This window comes from Mercenaria mercenaria, chromosome 6 (genome assembly GCF_021730395.1).
Source record: "Mercenaria mercenaria strain notata chromosome 6, MADL_Memer_1, whole genome shotgun sequence".
NCBI classification, from domain to species: Eukaryota; Metazoa; Mollusca; class Bivalvia; order Venerida; family Veneridae; genus Mercenaria; species Mercenaria mercenaria.
This window is the reverse complement of record NC_069366.1, coordinates 91,202,284-91,226,178: the sequence shown is the minus strand read 5'-3', so window position 1 is coordinate 91,226,178 and position 23,895 is coordinate 91,202,284. Positions and strand designations below refer to the sequence as shown.

Here is a 23,895-nt window from a genome sequence, read left to right as displayed (position 1 = left end):
TCAAGTGGTTCTCTAGTTATTGATCGGAAATGGTTTTCAATGTTCAGGCCCCTGTGACCTTGACCTTTGACGGAGTGACCCCAAAATCAATAGGGGTCATCTACTCTTCATGATCAATCATCCTAATAATAATGAAGTTGCAACATTCTGGGTCAAGTGGTTCTCTAGTTATTGATCGGAAATGGTTTTCAATGTTCAGGCCCCTGTGACCTTGACCTTTGACGGAGTGACCCCAAAAACAATAGGGATCATCTACTTTACATGACCAATCATCCTATGAAGTTATAACATTCTGGGTCAAGAGGTTCTCCAGTTATTGATCGGAAATGGTTTTCAATGTTCAGGCCCCTGTGACCTTGACCTTTGACGGAGTGACCCCAAAATTAATTGGGGTCATTTACTCTGCATGTCTAATTATCCTATGAAGTTTTAAGATTCTGGGTCAAGAGGTTCTCAAGTTATTGATCGGAAATGGTTTTCCATGTTCAGGCCCCTGTGACCTTGACCTTTGACAGAGTGACCTCAAAATCAATAGGGGTCATCTTCTCTTCATGACCAATCATCCTATGAAGTTTCAACATTCTGGGTCAAGTGGTTCTCTAGTTATTGATCGGAAATGGTTTTCAATGTTCAGGCCCCTGTGACCTTGACCTTTGACGGAGTGACCCCAAAAACAATAGGGATCATCTACTTTACATGACCAATCATCCTATGAAGTTATAACATTCTGGGTCAAGTGGTTCTCCAGTTATTGATCGGAAATGGTTTTCAATGTTCAGGCCCCTGTGACCTTGACCTTTGACGGAGTGACCCCAAAATCAATAGGGATCATCTACTTTACATGACCAATCATCCTATGAAGTTTCAACATTCTGGGTCAAGTGGTTCTCTAGTTATTGATCGGAAATGGTTTTCAATGTTCAGGCCCCTGTGACCTTGACCTTTGACGGAGTGACCCCAAAAACAATAGGGGTCGTCTACTCCAGCAGCCCTACAACCCTATGAAGTTTGAAGGTTCTAGATCAAATGATTCTCCAGTTATTGATCGGAAATGAAGTGTGACGTACAGATGGACGGACAGGGCAAAAACAATGTCTCCCCCAGATGGGGGGGGGGGAGACATGATCATAAACCTACCTTTATCACTTTTAATGACAGCAATGAGGACTGGATACTTTGTGGGTCTCTAAGTAGTAGCAAAAAATCAGGAATCTCTCATTTTCTACAAAGGGGATGCTGTGTTCTGATCTGAAAATATTTTTGAATAACAGTCATATATATTATCTTAACAAACAAGATGGTCCTATATCACTCACCTGAGTGATATTTGTGTCAGTGGAAGTATATCATATGACATACATATAAACAAGTGAATGAAGTATTGCAATGCAACAGAAAGTCCCCTACTGGAAGGGTCCTAATTTTCTCTATTGTTATTTATAGTTACAACAAAAGGGAAGGTAATCCTTTAAAAAAAATCTATATATTAGTCCACACATAACTAGTTACCAGTTAGGGTCAAAATACACCTAAAAATTAGATATAACATGCATGTTGTACCACAGAAAAGTGGTCTTGATTTTTCGCTACAGCCAGTAACAAAAAAGTTACAATATAAGCTATTTATAGCAACAACAAAGAGAAGTAATTCTAAGAACAAGGGTGCCTCAGGGTGGTGAATATTTGTGCCAAGTTACATCAAAGTCCCTCCATGAAGAAGAAATGTTCTGGACAAAGTCATTCTTGACTTTAAACCTTTAACCTCTAATTATGACCTTGACCTTAGACCTAGAGACCTGGTTCTTGCATACGACACTCCATCTCATGGTGGTGAACATTTGTGCCAAGTAATATTAAAATCCCTTAAAGGATTGTTGAGTTACAGACTGGACAGGAAAAAAGCCCTTTTGACCTTTGACTTCCAAGTGTGGCCTTGACCTATCAGCTATGGGCCCGGGTTTTGCGCATGACACGTCTCATCCAGGGAAATATTTGTGTCAACTGATATCTAAATTCTAATTTGCATGACAAAGTTATAGACTAGACAAAAAACTCCTACTGACATTGACCTTTAAGCTAGTGTTCTGGGTGTTGCACATGACAGGTCATCTCATCATGGGGAACATTTAAGCAAAGTAATATTGTAATCCCTTGATGAATGGCAGAGTTTGAGCTTGGGGTCTGAAAATTGTGCACAACACATTGTCTTATTACAAGGTATATTTGTGCCAGTAATATTCCAAGTAAAATCCCTTCAAGGATAGCAAAGTTATGGACCAGACAGGAAAAAAGCCCTCTTGACTTTTGACCTCCAACTGTGACCTTGACCTTTGATCCACAGGTTCGGGTCTTGCACTTAACAGGTCGTTATCATAGGAGTATTTGTACCAAATAATGTTCAAATCCTTTCATGAATGACAGAGTTATTGACCAGACACAAAATTGCAGACAGACGGATGGAAAGACTGACAGAATGGCGGACGGAAAAGTGCATTCCCATAGTCCCTGAAACTGGTTTTCAACCAGTATAGGACTAACAAACAGACAGGTGGAGACATATATATCCATTCAAATTAAAATAAAAGGAGATTATTTGTCAAAAATTCACTCCAGACTTGTCTACCCTGACTGTATGGTCCACTTGATCACATAAATGAAATTTGGAACCAATCATGCAAGTAGTTACCAAAATATGTTCATTCTAATTAAAGACAAAGGGAGGTAATTCGAAATAAATCAGTCCAGAGTTATCTACCCTGATAATCTGAGACCACCTGAAGACATTATACTTGAACTTTCAAATCAATCACATACACGTGATTAGGACTGGGGAAGAAAGAAAGTTCAAAACAATGTGAAATATAGCAATTTTTTTTTAATCAAGGGCACAAAACCCTGGTCCTACTAAACTGATTTAGCTCTTGAAACTCCAAGATCTTTTAATCATACACATTCTGTGTAAATATCATTTGGATTGGTGAAAGAATGAATTTGCTCGAGTTTTAAGAAGGAAAAATATAGCAATTTCAGTAAAATCAAATGTGAGTAACTCTAGTAATAATGGTCAGATTTCATTCATAATAACTTATGCTCATACACATTCTGTATAAATATGATTTGGATTGATGTAGTGCAGCCATATGGTGAAAAAAATCGTGCTATTTGTGGGAAAAGCATCAAACTTGGTAGAAAGCAAGGATATGGTGTCTTTTATTCAAAAGTGAAAGGAAGTTTTGATCCCAAACCTTATCACGGAATGAGTCATTTAACTTCTGTAAAATATTTAACAAAAATAGATAGGATAATTTAAATATAATGTATATATTGCTTTTAACATACATGTATATACTAACGCATTACCAAAGTTCTGTCAAAATACATGCAAATGATGGTAACTTTATCAAAGTCCGCCAAAGTCCTAACCAAGGATGACATTCAAACAGGGAAAGTCACATTCAAAGAATGCAGCCACCCATACAACATTCCAAACATTCCTTGGTCTACTTTTGATGTAAAAAAAACTAGAGCTATCACTAAAGGTGATGAATGTACCCCCCACATGCACTGACAGTACATTGCAATTTGACGCACACAAGATTGCGTAATTTGTGGACTGTATGTATATAGACTGTATATATACAGTATAGTAACAACAAAAAAAGTCCCATAACTATGCAGAATATTTATCTAAAAGGATGTAACATGCACCATGCACAACTAGGGTTGGTACTGATCACTTGTGTGAAGTTTCATTAAATTGTGTGTAAGGGTTTGGAAGATCAGGCGCGCACAAGATTGCATATGCAGACTGTATGTACATAGTATGTTAACAAGAAACAAAGTCCCATAACTGCAATTTTTGTCGCTGAAAGAACCTAACATGCCCCATGCACACCTACTGCTGTTACTGATCACTTGTGTGAAGTTTCATTAAATTGTGTCAAGGGGATGAGGAGAGATGGTGCACACAAGATTGTGTCTATGTATATAGTATAGTTACAAAAAAACAAAGTCCCATAACTCTGCAAATTTTTTTTCTGAAAGAACTTAACATGCCCCATGCACAACTACTGTTGTTACTGATCACTTGTGTGAAGTTTCATTAAATTGTGTCAAGGGGATGAGGAGAGATGGTGCACACAAGATTGTGTCTATGTATATAGTATAGTAACAAAAAAACAAAGTCCCATAACTCTGCAAATTTTTTTTCTAAAAGAACCTAACATGCCCCATGCACAACTACTGTTGGTACTGATCACTTGTGTGAAGTTTCATTAAATTGTGTCAAGGGGATGAGGAGAGATGGTGCGCACAAGATTGTGTCTTTGTATATAGTATAGTAACAAAAAAACAAAGTCCCATAACTCTGCAATTTTTTTTTTCTAAAAGAACCTAACATGCCCCATGCACAACTACTGTTGGTACTGATCACTTGTGTGAAGTTTCATTAAATTCTGTCAAGGGGATAAGGAGAGATGGTGCGCACAAAATTGTGTCTACGGACAGACAGACAGACAGACAGACAACCTAAAACCAGTATACCCCCCCTTACAACTTTGTTGTCGGGGGGTACAAAAAAGAAGTGTTATATACAACAAATAGATATAAGAAACCTTACAGTGCCAAACTTCAATAAAAACAAATACCACCGAGAAAACTTCAGGTCGTAAGATTTTCATATTGGTGGCTATACTTAATCAAACAATATTCCATTTTCGATGAGTTTTTGTCAGTGAGATTCAGATGGTTGCTCCGGTTGTCATATATCAAGGTTGAAGACTTTGGTACTTCTAATGACACAGTGTCTTTTGATCTTGGGTCCCTGTTCTCCCCATAAACTTCTATCATGTTGTAAATAATAAGACTGAGGAAGATTGAGTAGAACCTTTTAAGTCTGAGTTTGTATTTTCGCTGCTAGCCAAATGGGGCTCCTTCTACAAAGGGATAAATCAGATGGTCTAGTTATAATGCGAGCTGCTGTGTACTGTACATGATGTTGTTTGTGCAATAAGGTGCTATGAATATCATGAAACAACGCATTGCAATAGTCAAATGTGAGGTAGGAAAGCAATTCGTAAAGGTGTTAATTGCATCACAGGTTAGGTACCGTCTGATCTGACCTATTATGTGAAAGTATGGATATACAGCCCTGCATACAGAGTTGAACATGTTAAAGTCTAACACTGCCTGTGATTCATCAATTCCTCACATACATAGTTGCAGAGTCACTGGTCTTCCTCAAAATGTTAACACTGTACCTGGAATTATGCTTTGATATCATCATTATTATTTATGTTTCATCAGCATTGAGTTTGAGCATGTTACAATATGGGGCAATACCAAACAATAGCCTTTACAGGCTTGAAAGAAAAAAACAACTGGGAGACGTTGGTGTAGTAACAACAAATCATTCCATAGCATCTCCTTTTTTCACGAACGGTTAATATATGTAACTTCTGGGATTTAGTTTGTGACCCGTAGGTATACTACATTTTGTCAACTGCTCAAATCGGCGCAACACAGTCTGATGGCCATGGTTCTAGTAGCTTGTAACATACAATGTAGTTTGGCCAAGAGGCTGAATATTGTCATTCTGGAACTTAGTTAGGTCAACCTGGTCTTTCATTAGCGCATATTCAGTTGAATGAATGTTTCTGTATGTAGACTGCAGTTTCTCAAGGATTTGTTCTTTTCTGGATTGTGCTCTTACTGATGTCAGCTACCGTCTCCAAAATGAGTGGGCATGTTTTTTTTGTGACTGTTGTTTCTAGCCTAGGTTTCTTTAACATAGATCTTATTGCGCGTTCTTAAATATCTTTGGTACCATACCAAAATCCATGGAATATATTTAAATATTTTGCTATTAATGGTTAGAGTTCCTCCAGTAATTTCTTAAAATGACATGTCTGCATCTTCTGTTGCATGAGTCAAATCAACATAACAGTTTGTTTTAACATGACGTTCTATAACATTTTGAGTCTAACTGATCTGATCTTAGTGATTTGTCTTGTGTAAGTGTATAGCTTTCCGTATGTTTTCAGATTTATTGATACAAAAGTAGCTGAAATTCTATTCATTGCAAGCTCCTTTGTGGATAACTCAAAGGGAATAGCAAGATCACTACTGTTTGTTTATTTGTTCAACAGTAGTTCAGTTATATAGTGGCAGGCAGTTAACCTAACCAGTGTTCCTGGGTTTTGTATCAGTACAAACCTGTTCTCTGCAAGTAACTGCCAACTTCCCCACATGATTCAGAGGTGGACAACGAATAATTTCAGACACCATGTCTTTTTATTTTATCAAATAGTCACGGGGATTGAACTCACAACCCCGGGATTCTTAGATCCGCTCTCCCTATTGAGCTAAGCGGGCAGGCTAGATGACTACTGTCTCCCTACAGATTTTTGACGTCTTGAAAAGGCCTATGCAGAGTAATAATATATTAGCCAACACTTTATATTTGAATATTCATTGTGACGTTGAGTGTATGCCGCTTACATTCAAGCTGGCTTTCTGGCCTTGTGAAAGTCGTCTGTAATTAGGTGAAACTTGGTCGAAATACGACTATCTTAAATGGGCAAATGAATGCTATCTATCAGTGAACATTAGCTGTTTAAATACATATACACTTACTAGCTATCAACATGAGGCTGTGCATGGCACATGCATTTAATTAGAGGGTAGTTTTCAAAACAGTCATATCGTCACCTCAGTGCAAAAAGTGGATAACTGCATTGATTTAAAGAAGGACTTATTGACTTTTTGCGCTAAGGTGACGATATGACATGTAGATAGTTTGATAACAAAGACTAGGATAATTAACTGCATACACACCAGTCCTGTAATTTTAATAGCTTGTGGTCAACCCCTATGTGGTCTTGCCTAATGAAAACAGTGGATTTGGCTTGACACTTGCGATGAAGATGAGTATAGTTTGATGTTTAATGTCTTTATATTTCACACATGCTCTTGAAAAGGCAAATATTACCTCATCTGCAAAGGCAGTATTGCTATGTATAGCTATTTGCCAATGTGGTGGTAATTACGGCAACGGCTGATAAACTTATAAACTTAGATAATAAACACGTACTCTTTGCATTTGCAAGGTACATAGATAAACATTAATTTGGTAGGAATCAAACTTTATATTAATATTTTGGCGGCCATTTTACTTTTGACGGCCATTTTGATAACACAGTAACATCCAATATATATCAACAAATACAGTATGCAGCCTTATATCATACTGTGTAATAATGAGCATTCTTTTCGGGTTTTTTTTTATAAATATTTGTCATGATAACAGATTATTGGAAGAAATATTGGATTCTGGCAGCCATTTTTAAAATTGCCGACTAGTCGTCCATCTTGGATATTACAGCAACTTATTTTCATTTTCTTTTACAAATAATACCCAGTAACATTTGTACCAAGTTTGATGCTTTTCCCACAAATGGCACAATTTTATGAACTTAAGTCACCATATGGCTGCACTAATGAAGGAATGAAGGTGTTATAGTGTAAACAAGGTAAAATATATAGGATTTTTGCAAAATCAAGGGCCCGTAACTCTGGTCCTATTTGACCGATATTGTTCAAAACTGAAGTCATCCAAGATCTTACGGCAATACATATACTATGTAAATAATGTTTTGGACTGGTGAAGAAATGAAGCTGCTAGAGTAAATCAAGGAAATTTAAACTCTGGTCCTACCAGTCCAATTTTGCTCAAAGTCAAACTCATCCAAGATCTCAAGGTCATGCACATTTTATGTAAATATGATTAGGATTGGTGAAGAAATGAAGATGCTAGAGTGTAAACAAAGTGAAATATAGCAAATTTTGTCAATCAACGACACATAACTCTGGACATACTGATCTGATCAAGCCCATAAAATCAAACTCGTCTGAGGTCTTGTGATCTAAAACATTGTGACCAAGTTTGATTAAGATTACTTAAGAATTCTGGATGTTAGAGTGTAAACAAATTAAATGTGAACCGACGGACAATGGATGGATGACAGACATTCACGGATCCATATAGCTCACCATTAGCCCTTGGCTCAGATGAGCTAAAAATACCCTTAACAAGAATTGCAGGACAGACTGACGAAACGAAGACTAATATATGCTTCATCTTTTCGGGGAGCGTTGAAATCACAACATTTGGACAAACAAGAAAATGACAAACGGAAGAGTTATTTCAAACCTAAAATGTGGATCAATCATGATATAACTCTGATATACCTATAAAAAGTCTTTCACATATATACAATGATATGTATTAACTAGAGCAGTATCTGAAGGCGATTAATACCACCAATCACAATTTAGATGCTGGGATGATAAGTGCCGTGCATTTTATTTTAATGCGGTAAACCAACAAACAATGCATATGTGAAAAAATGCTGGACCTTCTTACAGTCAAGTTTGACTACAATGAAGTCCCTATATATGAAATCATTGAGTGTAATAAAAAGTCTTTGTTCCTATGAAAGGACCTTCAAACACTTACTCAATATGATTATATATCCAGTCACCTGCAATTGAGTCCCTGAAACAACTAAGGTACCCATGCAATCATCAGGGCCTTTCAGTCTTCAGCTTCCTCCCTTTGTCTTCTTCCAGTATGGACTCCTGTGTGGCCCGATGCATTTCCTGAGATACAATAGAATCACTCGTAGTCTTCCACAATCTGCAACATATAAACTATGATGTTAGTTTCAACTCTTCTTGAATTTCTATTGTAAACAAATACAAGAGCTGTCACAGGAGACAGCGCGCTCCACAATTTCGATGCTGGATAGTGAAACTGGACACATTTGTTGAAGCTGGAGCTGTCACTGGAGTGTTTAATGACAACATGGATGAAATATTGGATAATAGCTTGAGTCTGTGTCAAAAGTATTAAGTAATAAGAGAGGTAAGGATCAAGTGTATCAAAACAAAACAATAGGACCATGATGGTCCTGAATCGCTCACCTCTTCCAACATGACCCAGTTTTGAGTATGACGTCGTTTTTTCTATTATTTGACATAGTGACCTAGTTTTTGAGCTCATGTGACCCAGTTTTGAACTTGACCTAGATATTATCAAGATAAAAATTCTGATCAATTTTCATGAAAATCCACTGAAAAATATGGTCTCTAGAGAGGCCACAAGGTTTTTCTATTATTTGACCTATTGACCTAGTTTTCGAAGGTACGTGATCCTGTTTTGAACTTTACCTAGATATCATCAAGGTGAACATTCTCGCTAATTTTCACGAAGATCTCATGAAAAATATGGCCTCTAGAGAGGTCACAAGGATTTTCTATTTTTATACCTACTGGCCTACTTTTTGATCGCACGTGACCCAGTTTCGAAACTGACCTAGATATCATCAAGGTGAACATTCAGATCAATTTTCATGAAGATCCATTGAAAAATATGGCCTCTAGAGAGGTCAAAAGATTTTAATAATTTTAGACCTACTGACCTAGTTTTTGACCGCAGCTGACCCAGTTTCAAACATGACCTAGATATCATCAAGATGAACATTCAGACCAACTTTCATACAGATCCCATGAAAAGTATGGCCTCTAGAGAGGTCACAAGGTTTTTTTATTATTTGCCACACTGACCTAGTTTTTTAAGGTACGTGACCCAGTTTCAAACTTGACCTAGATATTATCAAGGTGAACATTCTGACCAATTTTTATGGAGATCCATTCACAAGTATGGCCTCTAGAGAGGTCAAAAAGTTTTTCTATTTTTAGAGCTACTGACCTAGTTTTTGACCGCACATGAAACTGTTCCAAATTTGACCTAGATATCATCAAGATGAACATTCTGACCAACTTTCATACAGATCCCATGAAAAATATGGCCTTTAGAGAGGTCAGAAGGTTTTTCTATTATTTGACCTACTGACCTAGTTTTTGATGACACATGACCCACTTTCAAACTTGACCTAGATATCATCAAGATGAACATTCAGACCAACTTTCATGCACATTTTATGTAAATATGATTAGGATTGGTGAAGAAATGAAGATGCTAGAGTGTAAACAAAGTGAAATATAGCAAATTTTGTCAATCAACGACACATAACTCTGGACATACTGATCTGATCAAGCCCATAAAATCAAACTCGTCTGAGGTCTTGTGATCTAAAACATTGTGACCAAGTTTGATTAAGATTACTTAAGAATTCTGGATGTTAGAGTGTAAACAAATTAAATGTGAACCGACGGACAATGGATGGATGACAGACATTCACGGATCCTAATAGCTCACCATTAGCCCTTGGCTCAGATGAGCTAAAAATACCCTTAACAAGAATTGCAGGACAGACTGACGAAACGAAGACTAATATATGCTTCATCTTTTCGGGGAGCGTTGAAATCACAACATTTGGACAAACAAGAAAATGACAAATGGAAGAGTTATTTCAAACCTAAAATGTGGATCAATCATGATATAACTCTGATATACCTATAAAAAGTCTTTCACATATATACAATGATATGTATTAACTAGAGCTGTATCTGAAAAACGACGGACACTGCGCGATCACAAAAGCTCACCTTGTCACTTTGTGACAGGTGAGCTAAAAATATTAAGTATAATTCTTAGCAAAAAGGGGGCCTAATTTATGAAATATTGGTGCAACAGTGATGCACCTTGCGTCATGTTGAATCAAATCCATTTTGTAATAACCTGAGATATAGTGAAAATGCATCAAAATAAACCTTTAATTCTAAGTAAAAAGGGGGATTATTCATGAAATAATGGTGCAAGAGTTGTGTCATATGATGTGAGTGATGATGTTGAACAACTATTTTAAGCTTGAACCAAATCCACTTAGATATAATTGAGACAAAGTAAAAGTGCACCAAAACTTTAACCTGAAATTCTAAGTAAAACTGGGGGATAATTCATGAAATCTTGATGCCAGTCTTATGACCCCTTGTGCCATATGATGTGGGTGATGATAAGGAACAACTATTTTAAGTCTGAAGTAATTCTATCAAGTAATTACAAAGATAAAGTGCATTAAAACTTTAACCAAAGTGCAGACACGGAAGGACACCGACCCCGATGCTGGGTCAAGTAGGATAGCTCTCCATACTTCGTACAGCCGAACTAAAAATTAAACATGAAAAATAATTGTGCACAGTTTGTTTGTTTTTTCTTGGGTTTAAGGCCATTTTCAACAGACAGTATTTCAGTCATGTAACTGCGGGCATTTAATCTAACCAGTGTTCCTGGATTCTGTACCAGTACAAACCTGTTCTCCATAAGTAACTGCCAACTTCACCACATGAACCAGAGGTGAAGGACGAATGATTTCAGACACAATGTCTTTTATCAAATCATCATGGAGAACAAAACACCCAGCCCGAGGATCAAACTCACGACCCTGCAATCCATAGACTGACGCTCTCCCTATTGAGTTAAGCGGGCGGATAATTGTGCACAGGGTAACTATTCTCACGAATTCTGTTATCATGTCAATCCAAAAAATTTGATTAACCCTAACCCTGCTAAATTTGGACAGTATCATTAACTGTCACAAGGGGTGCTTATGAAAAAAGATACTGACTGAATGGCAAACAGTGCAGATCATGATCAGACTGCATGGATGTGCAGGCTGATCATGATTTACACTGTTCTCAAAGGCAAAATTAGTCATTTTTAGCATAATAAAGGTTAAAATGGAACACAAACTTCCCATATTTCATTTACTGAATTTTGAAACCTGCAAATTCACATTTAACATCCCTAGGAATAGCCTTTATGGTCATTTTTTCTTTGTACCTTATGTGAGAAGCTACAATGCATGCATCATTGACTGTATAAAGAGATGCACATTCTAACTCAGCAAATATCCCTTCATTTGTTCCCTTGGTGAATAGGGGTGACTATTGAAGTCAATTTCGACTATTGCAATACTACTGATATTGCGATACTATTCTATTGCAGGTTATTATTGCGATACTATTGCAATAGTTATCAGCCACCATGTTTTATACAGTAAAACTACCAACTGGCATTATTACATAGTGTAAGACACGGCACTGTTTATAATTGCTGTTAATACACATTGAGATGTTTGTATAACACAAATCGACAGAAATAAATCTAACATTAAATATTTTTAACATTTTTTTCTATTTCTTGCCTTCCATGGCTTTAAAACAATTAACCTATGCAAGGTATACTCAAACGAATCGGCCATTTTGTTGTGATTGTCAACGTGTTTAATAACCCAAAGCATCGAAAAAGACAAAATTGATGGATCGGACTAAGGTGTACCAGCACTAAATGAATGGCCCTACCGAACAGTTTGCTATATCATACAAGGAGTCTACTTTCTTCATGTCCATAGTACTTTTTCTCATTTAAGATTAACAGGTTATTTAAATATATTTAATCAAAGTTTCTAAGAAACTAAATTTATTAATTATCACCCAGACTTCTCAGTCCTTTATGGTAGTTTAATTGTGAGGGTAATTATTGTAATGGAGACGTAAACATTTTCCAAGGCACAAATGAAAGCTGGCTTTATAAATTATTCATTATTTCTGTATTTACTAAAATTTCAAAACAATCAAACCTATCGATTGTTGAAGGAACTATCGGCGACTGTTACAGGATTGTGACTTTTCTATCAATGCATACTATCGGGACACCTAGTATCGCAATGCATCGAAATTTCTATGTATTGTTACACCTCTATGGGCGATATCGGTCAGTTAATTCCACTGACTAAACAGGTGCGCATATAGGTGGCGCTGCATGCGAATAGGTCCTAGGAAAGTTTGTTTACATTTATTATTTACATCATTATTCAGTCACTGTCACTTCAAACTATATTAGTAGATTTCGAAAGTATCTGATAATGTCATATAATTCAGCTGTTTATCCCTTGAGCAATTGAGGAAAGAGCTTTATTCATATTTATTACATGATATTCTATGCCTTGAAAAATATGAGACTGTCACTAGCTGTAAGGTCTGTTTTAAAGTGCATTTTTTGTGTGTCAGTTTATTTATGGACTGTATAATTGTAATGTTTGTTAACTGTGACAATAAATGCTTTTATTTAACTTTTAAGTATTTTTCAATATTGAAATGCCCTTCTTGGAAAATCCTTTTATCATTGTGCAAGTATTCAGACTAAAGTCTTAAAAATAAGGATCACTGTATAGACTTATATTTTCCTAAAGTTACAACTTAATCAGAAAGATCTGCATACACAGCTTAATGCAATGAGGTCATGAATAATATAGAAATTATAATAATAATTACTGTAAAATGGTACAACATTATGCCCTTGTGATAAGATGTCCCTTCAATTTTCCATCAGCCCAATTAATTATTATAGCTGTTTTCTCATATATTTCATGAAAATATCATCCATAAGGCATAAATGATCTCTATTGACAAGTCGACATACTAAGTATTAATTTAATTCTATGGTGCTGCCTTTTTAATTTTCAGTCAATTCAAATTCACAGCAACTTGCCACAAAAAAAGAAAATATAAATTTTATATTTGATAAATACATCCATAGGATTTTTAATACACAGACCACAAATTTGAACAAGAGGGTCATGATGACCCTGGATCGCTCACCTGAGTAACATGAGCTACATGTTTCAAGTGTCAAAATGATGATAAAATATTAAGAAAGTCAGTAGGTCACATTCATGGTCAATGAAATTCAGTTTTAAGATTTGTGTGCAAAACTGTGTACATCATCAAAATTTCAAGGCTGAATCTTAAAAAACAAGAAAGTAGGTCAGTCAAGGTCACAGTCAAGTGATATATTACTTGGGGTCATCAGATAATTATAATTAAACAGTCTTGGAAATAGGATCAGATGATTTTTTAAGTATTTTTCCTATATAACTCACATATTAACTAAGTGACCCCAGGGCAGGGCCTCTTTAAAACCCAGGGGCATAATTTGAATAATTTTGGTATTAGACTAATAGACAATGCATCAAACCAAATATCAAAAGCCTAGGTCGTATGGTTTCAGACAAGAAATTTTTAAAGCTTTTTCCTATTATCAAGTCTATATAAAACTTGGGACCCCCAAGGGCAGGGCCTTTTTTCACCCAAGGGGTACAATTTGAACAATTTTGGTTGAGGACCATAAGACAATGCTACAAACCAAATATCAAAGGTCTAAGTGTTGTGATTTCACACAAGAAGATTTTTAAACTTTTTTTCATATATAAGTCTATGTAAAACTTGGGACCCCCGGGGTGGGGCCATATCTGACCCTAGGGGGATATTTTGAACAGTCTTGGTAGAGGACCACTAGATGATGCTACATACTATTTGGTATGTAGCATCATCTAGTGGAAGCATCAAAGCCCTAGGCCATGTGGTATTGTACAAGAAGATTTTCAGTGTTTTCCCTACAAAAGTCTATATAAACCATGTGACACCCGGGGTGGGGCCATATTTGACCCTAGGGGGATAATTTGAACAATTTTGGTAGAGGACCACTAGATGATGCTACACACCAGATATCAAAGCCCTAGGCCCTGTGGTTTTAGACAAGAAGATTTCCTTTCGGTTGCCATGGCAAACAGAGTTCTGCATGGAATTGAATTCTTTGGATAATTTTGAAAGGAGATCACCAAAGGATCATTCCTGTGAAGTTGGGTAAAATTTAGCAATATTTTCAACTAGCTACAGCAGCTAGCCCCACTTTGCTTATAAATTAAACGGAAATGTGACTTGCTTAAATTAATGCTACAACAATAATTTCAGTTATATATTACTAGTCAGCATTTTGAAATGATGAAAATTTCACAAGGCTTTAAATTTTATGTTAAAAACAGAAGAAACAGCTATCCAAATAGATGATATTGGATATTTACATAAGAATTTTTTATGAATACTTTAATTAATTTTTTATTCAGCTGTCAAACGCATGAAAGGTTAAGGAAATAGTTTAACACTATGATAAAAGCCGAGAGTACACCGCATGATAGGCTCTATTCGCCCGTACTGACACCTGTCAAATCATTTCGGAAGATAACTCAGCAAATACAAAATAAAAAATATCTCTCATCCATTTTGCAATAATCTCAGATAAGGTTGTGCAGCTGAGCAACCTTGAATCCATTCCTTCAAAGTGTTTGAGGAGTTGAACACACCAAATTTCTTCACTAATTTTGTGAAATTAAGAAAAGTTCATAGTGCCAGAAAAAATAGCATCCTTTATGGTCATCTTCACATGAAGGTCCTTACTCTGTGAAACTCCTTTCAATAGTGTTTGAGGAGTTGGATACACAAGATTAACTGCAGAAGAAATATTCACAGAAAAAAAAACTTCCTTTAGGGACATCTGAATATCAAGCTTGTTCATCTGTTGAAGTTTGAAGCAAATCAGGCTAATAGTGTGGGAGGAGTTGGACACATTTCAGGACGTACAGACAGCCGCAATGCTATATGTCCCCTTACCCACATAAATGTGGGGGCATAAAAACTAAGCAAATCATGAAAATGTATCAATGGAATATTACGAGCAGCACTTCACACCTGCATTCTTGCATTCCAGTGGTACACTAGGGTTCCATTATATTCCAAATCAGACAATTCAATGTTCAATATTTTCATTTTTGAGCTGTAATTTATTTTGTTTCAATACTGACAGCTGATACCCTTTATTCATAAGAATGATCTGACTACCTCTAATCTAGCTGGAACAGCTCATGTGCATGTCCACCAAAAGAATGTAATTTATGTGAATCAATAACTAGATGTATTCAGTGATTTATTCCTAACTAGACCTGCATTACCTTTCAGATTCCATAGCTGCTGTCTGTAACTCTGCAGGAACTGTGTCAACTTTTTAACCTGGCAGCTTTCACATCTGATGTCGGAGAAAAAACAAAAATGTCTCCTAAAAGTACAATGAAAATATTAGCATACCATTGTGATTCACAGTGCAATTAAGGCAATATGCGTATTATAATAAGCCCTCTGAAACCAGGTAGTCCGGGAGTTGAAAGTGTTACAATGTACATTTAAACAAGAGGGTCATTGACCCTATAGTGCTCACCTGTGTACAAGGCTTCAAGTGTGTTTGTATTAGTACAGTTAGGTTTCTTCTCTGTTATACTATATTATATACATGTCACATACACTTTTGAACCTAGGGCAATAATTTGAACAATTATGGTAGAAATTACAAATCTGTAGGGCTGTCATCGATAGAAACGATATCGATGTATCAACGATATTTTTTGGTCGATCGATTATCGATTCCCATTTTTAAAAATCGATATTTTACACAGAGAAAAAAAACTATCCAGATAAACACTCAGACCCTCTAAAACAACTTTTCTGCCTGCAAAAATGCGCCCTTAGTAACGGAAGTTGTCAATAAAGGTCATGTCTAAACTTGTACCGTAGCATTCTTTTCCAACTAGTCGGCACTACCTGTATGGGGAAATACATAAATACAAATAAAACACATGAAAAGCAGGCAATTAAACTAAAAATAACATTAACAAGAAGGTATATAGCATGTACATGAACAAATAGGTTGTTACTCTAACTGAATAATCGATTTATCAATGTATCGTCGATATCTGTCTTCCGATATATCGGTATCGTCGATATGACAAAGACCCAATCAATGACAGCCCTACAAATCTGATATAACACACCATATATCAAGGCTCTATTATTGATTCAGAGAAGAAGATTTTCAAAGTTTCTAATATAAAAGAATACAGTGTGTAAATACCAGACACAGGCCTGGCCAATTTTTTTTACCTTAGGGCAATAACTTGGGTAACTTCAAGTGTAGTATACATAAAGGGAAAAGTGACCAGGCCCCCTGGCAGCCACGTTTTCTGACATTATATGACTTAAGGTACGTTAGAGTGGCCCCTCAACAGAGAGAAAATGGACTATTTGTGTACTATATATGTTGATAATTGCAAAGAGCCTAAAATTCTGTCTTCCTATATTAATCTCAACAAGAAGGCCAAGATGGCCCTAGGTCGCTCACCTGTGTAACAAACCATAACAGTGTAAACATGCTTTACCTAGTGATTACATGAAAACAAATATTGACCAATTTTCAGTAAAACTGGACCAAACAATGAGGCATCTTGAGTGTAAACAGCATTTTCTTTGATTTGACCTAGTGACATCGATTTTTACCTCACATGACCCGAATACGAACTTGTCCAAGACAACATGATAACAAACATTCTGATCAAAATTTATGAAGATAGAATAAACTAGAGATGTCACAGGAGTGACGAATTATACCCCCACAATATGTCGTTGTCACAGAACTAAGCCAATGTCAAAGCCGAACTTGCTTGACCTTTGACCTACTGACCACAAAATCAATAGAGGTCATCTGCTAGTCATGGTCAACCTCCCTATGACGTTTCATGATCCTCCGCCCAAGCGTTCTCAAGTTATTGTCCATAAAAGGTTTAAATGACCTTTGACCTTTGGAACTCAAAATCAATGAGTCACCTGCTTGACATAACCAACCTCCAGATTAAGTTTCCTGATCCTAGTCCCAAGCATTCTCAAGTTACTGTCCAAAAACTGTTTATATGTTCCGGGTCACTGTGACCTTGACCTGTGACCTACTGACCTTAAAATCATTAGGGGTCATCTGCTAATCATAACCAACCTCCATATCAATTTTCATGATCCTAGGCCCAAGCATTCTCAAGTTATCATCCCAAAACCGTTTAACTGTTCCAAGTCACTGTGACCTTGACCTTTGACCTACTGATCTCAAAAGTAGAACTTGACCTGTATTTTATGATGTTACACCTTTGTACCAAAATTTATGACCGTAGGCCCAAGCGTTCTCAAGTTATCATCCGGAAACAATTTAACTGTTCCAAGTCACTGGAACCTTGACCTTTGACCTAAAGACCTCAAAGTCGATCTTGACCTGCATTTCATGATGTTACACCTGTGTATCAAAATTTATGATCCTAGCCAAAGCGTTCTCAAGTTATCATTCGGAAACCATTTAACTGTTCAGAGTCCCTGTGACCTTGACCTTTGACCTACTGACCCCAAATTCAAACTTGACCTGTATTTCATGATGTTACACCTGTGTACCAAAATTTATGATCCTAGGCTGTTCTCAAGTTATCATCCGGAAACCATTTAACTGTTCAGGGTCACTGTGACCTTGACCTTTGACCTACTGACCCCAAATTCAAACTTGACCTGTATTTTCTGATGTTACACCTGTGTACAAAAAATTATTTAAATTGGTCAAGCCTTTCTTGAGTTACCATTCGGAAACCATGCAAAACCAACGGACGGACCAACCGACCGCCAAGCTCACTCCTATATAACCCCAAACTTTGTTTTGTTGGGGGTATAAAAATATGCCCTCTAGGGTGTAAACAAGCTTATTCTTTGATTTGACCTGGCGACCTAGTTTTTGACCCCACATGTCCCAGATAAAAATTTCTATGATATTTCATGTGGATAAACATTCCGACCAAGTAGTTTCATGCACATCAAATGAACAAGAACTTGTTAACACGCTTTTCCTTTGATTTGACTGGGTGACCTAGTTTCTGACCCCATATGACCCAGTTTCAAACTTGGCCTAGAAACCATCAAGATAAACATTCTGACCAAGTTTCACGAAGATAAGGTCATAAATGGGGCTTCTAGGTTATTAAACAGCTTTACCTTTTATTTGACCTGATGATCTAGTTTTTGACCCAATATGACCTAGTTTTTGACCCCACATGTCCCAGATAAAAATTCATATGATATTTCATGTAGACAAACATTCCGACCAAGTAGTTTCATGCACATCAAATGAACAAGAACTTGTTAACACGCTTTTCCTTTGATTTGACTGGGTGACCTAGTTTCTGACCCCATATGACCCAGTTTCAAACTTGGCCTAGAAACCATCAAGATAAACATTCTTACCAAGTTTCACAAAGATAAGATCATAAATGGTGCTTCTAGGTTGTTAACCAGCTTTACCTTTTATTTGACCTGATGATCTAGTTTTTGACCCAATATGACCTAGTTTCAATAAAGGCCTAGAGATCATCAAGATAGTTTATATCAAGTCAAAGCATAAATGATATGGCTGAAAAGGCCAAAATAGAAAATTTTACCCCTTTCAGAGATAGCGACTCTAGAACCCATGATGGAAGACTGCCGGTTTTCGAAATTAACTGAGATCTTATTGTGACTTAAGTTGGGTGTAAGTGTGGTTAAAATCAAATATAAAATGTCACTTCTATGTGTTCACAAGGTAAAAATCAAAGGCCTGAATGGCCTGAGTCGGCTAATGATTGATGTACTGACAGTATAGTCTACCAGTTTCAGTTTGTTTTTAGTTTTTTTCTTAAAATTTCATAATACAGCTCGATATTTACCCAAAATATTATATCCGGATACGATTACACTTTTCTCCAGTTTGAACAATATATTTTACAAATTGTGATGATACGAAGACATTTAGCAGCAATTGGCAGTATCTGACATTGAAGTTTACGGTTAAATTACCTCTTATTTAAATCTTTTCATAAAAAAGTTATTTCGTTTCGTGAAAGCAGCCAAACATAGACGATCTACTTTCGATTTCAAAAACTACAAGAAAATACAATTTAATGTTTCGCCGATTTGTTTATTTCTCGAAAAATAAGAATTAAAATCATTTTTAATATCAGTAGTAACTAAACAAACCAGTAAGAGCTTCTTCTTCCGATAATTTATCCGTTTACTGACTGCAAAATTCAACCCACGCAAAGTTTATAGAAATCATACGATGCGTGTTTACGTTCAATGTGGGAGAATTAAGGCTGATTGGCTATGTTACCTAACGCATCCAGACGATTCAGATTTTGTTTTTAAAAAAGCATTGTGTGCGTTTCTGTAATTTTATAACGTTTTTATACGCTTAGAAATTATTAGACATGCGTATTTGCATTATTTCTATACGTAATTTACACTAATACGCATCTTATCTGGAGCCCTGTGGAACTATTTTTTGTCTTTCGCTGGATGTTACCCAAGCTTTGTAAGCCTGCACAATTCTTAAAATGCACATTTATGCTTAATGAGTTACATTCGAGAATTGCACAATTAAAAGTCATAAATATGACAGATTACATCGTATATTGGTCATAGCAAAGGGAACTGACACAACTTAACTTCATTCATGCAGTGAACTGTTTGAAGTTTGAGAAATCTAATGGAACTACATCCCTTCACTGTGTTATTTGGTCCATTTAGAGAATCGTTGGATAGCAAGGACTCGTCAAAAGGCTTTCAGCCTTTAGCCGACTCAATTATCAAATTTTGTCTCTTTTAGGGGTCATTTAGAGGCCGTTACTCCGGAACCTATGATTGGATCTGACAGATGCATCATGGAATCTAAGATTTAATGTTGTTGAAGATATTTTGCTAGTTTGTATCAAATCAAACCATAAATGAAGTCTCTATATAGCTGCAAAAGCCAAAATAGCAAATTTTGGCCCTTTAAGGGGCCATAACTCTGGAACCCATAATGGGATCTGGCCAGTTTTCGAAAGGAACAGAGATATTATGCCCATACAAGTTGTGTGCAAGATAGATTAAAATCAAATACAGATGTGGTCTCTATCGTGTTCACAAAGAAATTGTGGATGGACAGACGGACGAACGACGGCCGATCACAAAAGCTCACCCTGTCACTTCGTGCAAGGCGAGCTAATAAAATATAGAGCTGCATTATCCTATAGAGCCATTAATATTTCTACAATGTTCTATTGAAATCCTTCCAACCATGTCTGAGATATGACTCTGGATGGACAGAAAATGGCATAAAATACTATGTATACAATTACAAAGATCTATAAATCTTGTCTTACTCAAACTATCTGTTCCAAACTTACAGGGTGGCATTTCCCTACAGCAGTTAACATTTCCACCATTTTATATTTAAATGTCATAGATAATTATGGTTTCACATGAACAGACAACACAAAAACTGTATCCCTCTGCCATAAGCGGGGTTTACATTCTGATACACCTCAAAATGTCTTGATAAGGTAAAACCATTCAACAAAATGCCATCAAAACATATTTTTTCTGTTGTCTGCTGTGTGGTCTTAAATAATCTTATTAAAATAGTGCTTAAACATTTTACTGAAAACATTAAACTGTAAAATGAAGTTGCAGCTGTGTAAGCATATAAACACAAAGTGTCAGGCTACCCAGAGCATGTATTTCTATTTCCTCCTTTTTGAGATCATATAATTAAAGAATGGAACAGTACATGCTTGGCATATATTTTCAAGTCATTAATGCAACAAATGACAAAGTGTACTCAAGCCTTATAATTATCGCCTTTGAAATTTTGAAGTTCCCTTTTTTCTACATACCTCTATATTTTCATGATGCATGAGTGCTTTGTAATTTCCTTTGCCATGACAACACATTAACATTTTTTTTTAAAACATGGTATGATTTGATTTCCCTTCAATTACTGTATTGCAATACACTTGATTCTAGTTTCTGTATGAACATAAGGAACAAGGCAGTCTGAAAGACAGCTAAATCCCCCCACTGTTACGGACAGTGAAAGGGTAAACCTTTGACCTTTAGCTGTGACCTTGACCTTGAACTGATATGGCTGACTCATGAATTCTGCACAACGTCCTGATGAGGTGATCATTTGACCCAAGTTTCATGAAAATCCTTCAAGGGGTTTAGGAGATACAAAGCTCAAACTTTTGACCTTGACCTTGAGTTGACATGGTTGACTCATGAGCTCTTGATGAGATGATCATTTAACCCAAGTTTGAAGAAAATCCTTTAAGGGGTTTAGGAGATACAGAGTGGACACAAAATGGAAGGCTCAAACCTTTGACTCTAAGCTGTGACCTTGACCTTGAGCCAACATGGCTGAGTCGTAAGTTCTGCACATCAATTTGATAAGGTGATCATTTGACCCAAGTTTTATAAAATTCCTTGAAGGGGGTTTAGGAGATATAGAGCGGACACGAAATGGAAGACTAAAACCTTTTACCTTGAGTTCTGACCTTGACCTTCAGCCGGCATGGCTGACTCATGAGTTTTGCACATCGCTTTGATCAGGTAATCATTTGAACCCAAGTTTGATGAAAATCCTTCAAGGGGTTTAGGAGATATAGAGCGGACACAAAATGGAAGCCTCAAACATTTGAACTAGAGTTGTGACCTTGATCTTGAATCGGCATGGTTGACTCATGGGTTCTGCACATCGTCTTGACAAGTGATCATTTGATCCAAATTTGATGAAAATCCTTCAAGGGGTTTAGGAGATATAGAGCGGACACAAAATGGAAGGCTCAAACCTTTGACCTTCAGTTGTGACCTTGACCTTGAGCCGGCATGGCTGACTCATGGGTTCTGCACATCGTCTTGATGAGGTGATCATTTGACCCAAGTTTCATGAAAATCCTTCAAGGGGTTTAGGAGATATGGAGCAGACACGAAAGTGTTATGGACAGACGGAAGGACGGACGGACGGAGACCATTCCTATAACCCCCCACCACGTGTGGCGGGGGTTGATCAATTGACCCAAGTTTGATGAAAATCTTTCAAGGGGTTTAGGAGATATAAAGCGGACACAAAATGGAAGGCTAAAACCTTTGACCTTCAGTTGTGACCTTGACCTTGAGCCGGCATGGCTGACTCATGGGTTCTGCGCATCGTCTTGATGAGGGGATCATTTGACCCAATTTTATAAAATTCCTTCAAGGGGTTTAGGAGATATAGAGCGGACACAAAATGATAGGCTCAAACCTTTGACCTCGAGTTGTGACCTTGACCTTGAGCCGGCATGGCAGACTCATGGGTTCTGCACATCGTCCTGATGAGGTGATCATTTGACCCAAGTTTCATGAAAATCCTTCAAGGGATTTAGGAGATATGGAGCAGACACGAAAGTGTTACAGACAGACGGACGGAAGGACGGATGGAGACCATTCCTATAACCCCACACCACTTGTGGCGGGGGATTAAAAACAGTGATTTTCCAGGATTTTTAAGTACTTATTATGTAGCAATTATACCATGTCACTAATACAGGTTTTCTCATGGAACAGCCCATATATATGACATACACAACTAGGCTTGACAGTGGTAACTCCTGTAAAGTTTGGTAGAATTACAACTAGTGGAATATAAATGCAGTAGTACAGATAAAACAATGGTTATGACTGCTAGAAATCATTAAATCAGAAAAAGACAATGCACAACTACGCTTCACACTAAATACATGTGAGATTTGGTAAATTCAGCCTAATGGTTAACATCAAGAAATGTAAACACTTGAAAACACGACAAATCAAGGGCTATAACTCTGCTGTAAATCACTAACTGTAACAAAGCAATGATATACGTAACTAGGTAAAGGTAAAGGTAAAGGTAAATTTTATTTACCGTCGCTTTGTGTAACAATTAACATAAGCTCTGTAGAGCTTTTGAGCAACCCTATTTTTAAGAACAGTTAAAACCAATTGTACCTTACCCCCAGCAATTTGCTGGTACCCATTTACAGCTGGGTCGACTGAGGCAATCGTGATAAAGTGCCTTGCCCAAGGACACACCGCAATGGGAGTAGCCAGTATTCGAACCAGGGGCCTTCACCTCCGTAGTGAAGCGTCTTAGCCCTCTTGACCACTGCGTCCACATTCAGCCTAATGGTAAACATCAAGAAATGTAAACACCTGATCTAGGCTTAGCATTGATCACTCCTGTAAGGTTTGGTGAAAATCTGCCAAAAGGTGTAAGAGTTGTCAAAATATTACAAACAAGAGCTGTCAGTGGACAGCGCGCTCGACTATTCTCAGTGCTTGATAGTATAAGCAATGAGTAAAACTTTAACATTG

The 23,895-nt window shown here is 36.9% G+C and overlaps 1 long non-coding RNA gene across 1 annotated transcript; it reads right to left on the bottom strand.

Moving 5' to 3' along the window:
- Nucleotides 1-1,136: 1,136 nt before the first annotated feature.
- Nucleotides 1,137-15,926, bottom strand: LOC128557923 (uncharacterized). The gene is made up of 3 exons (XR_008371508.1): nucleotides 15,810-15,926; nucleotides 8,516-8,695; nucleotides 1,137-1,248 (listed from the first exon to the last, which is right to left on the bottom strand). It is a non-coding gene; the product is annotated as an uncharacterized LOC128557923 (long non-coding RNA).
- Between the last annotated feature and the right edge of the window lie 7,969 nt (nucleotides 15,927-23,895).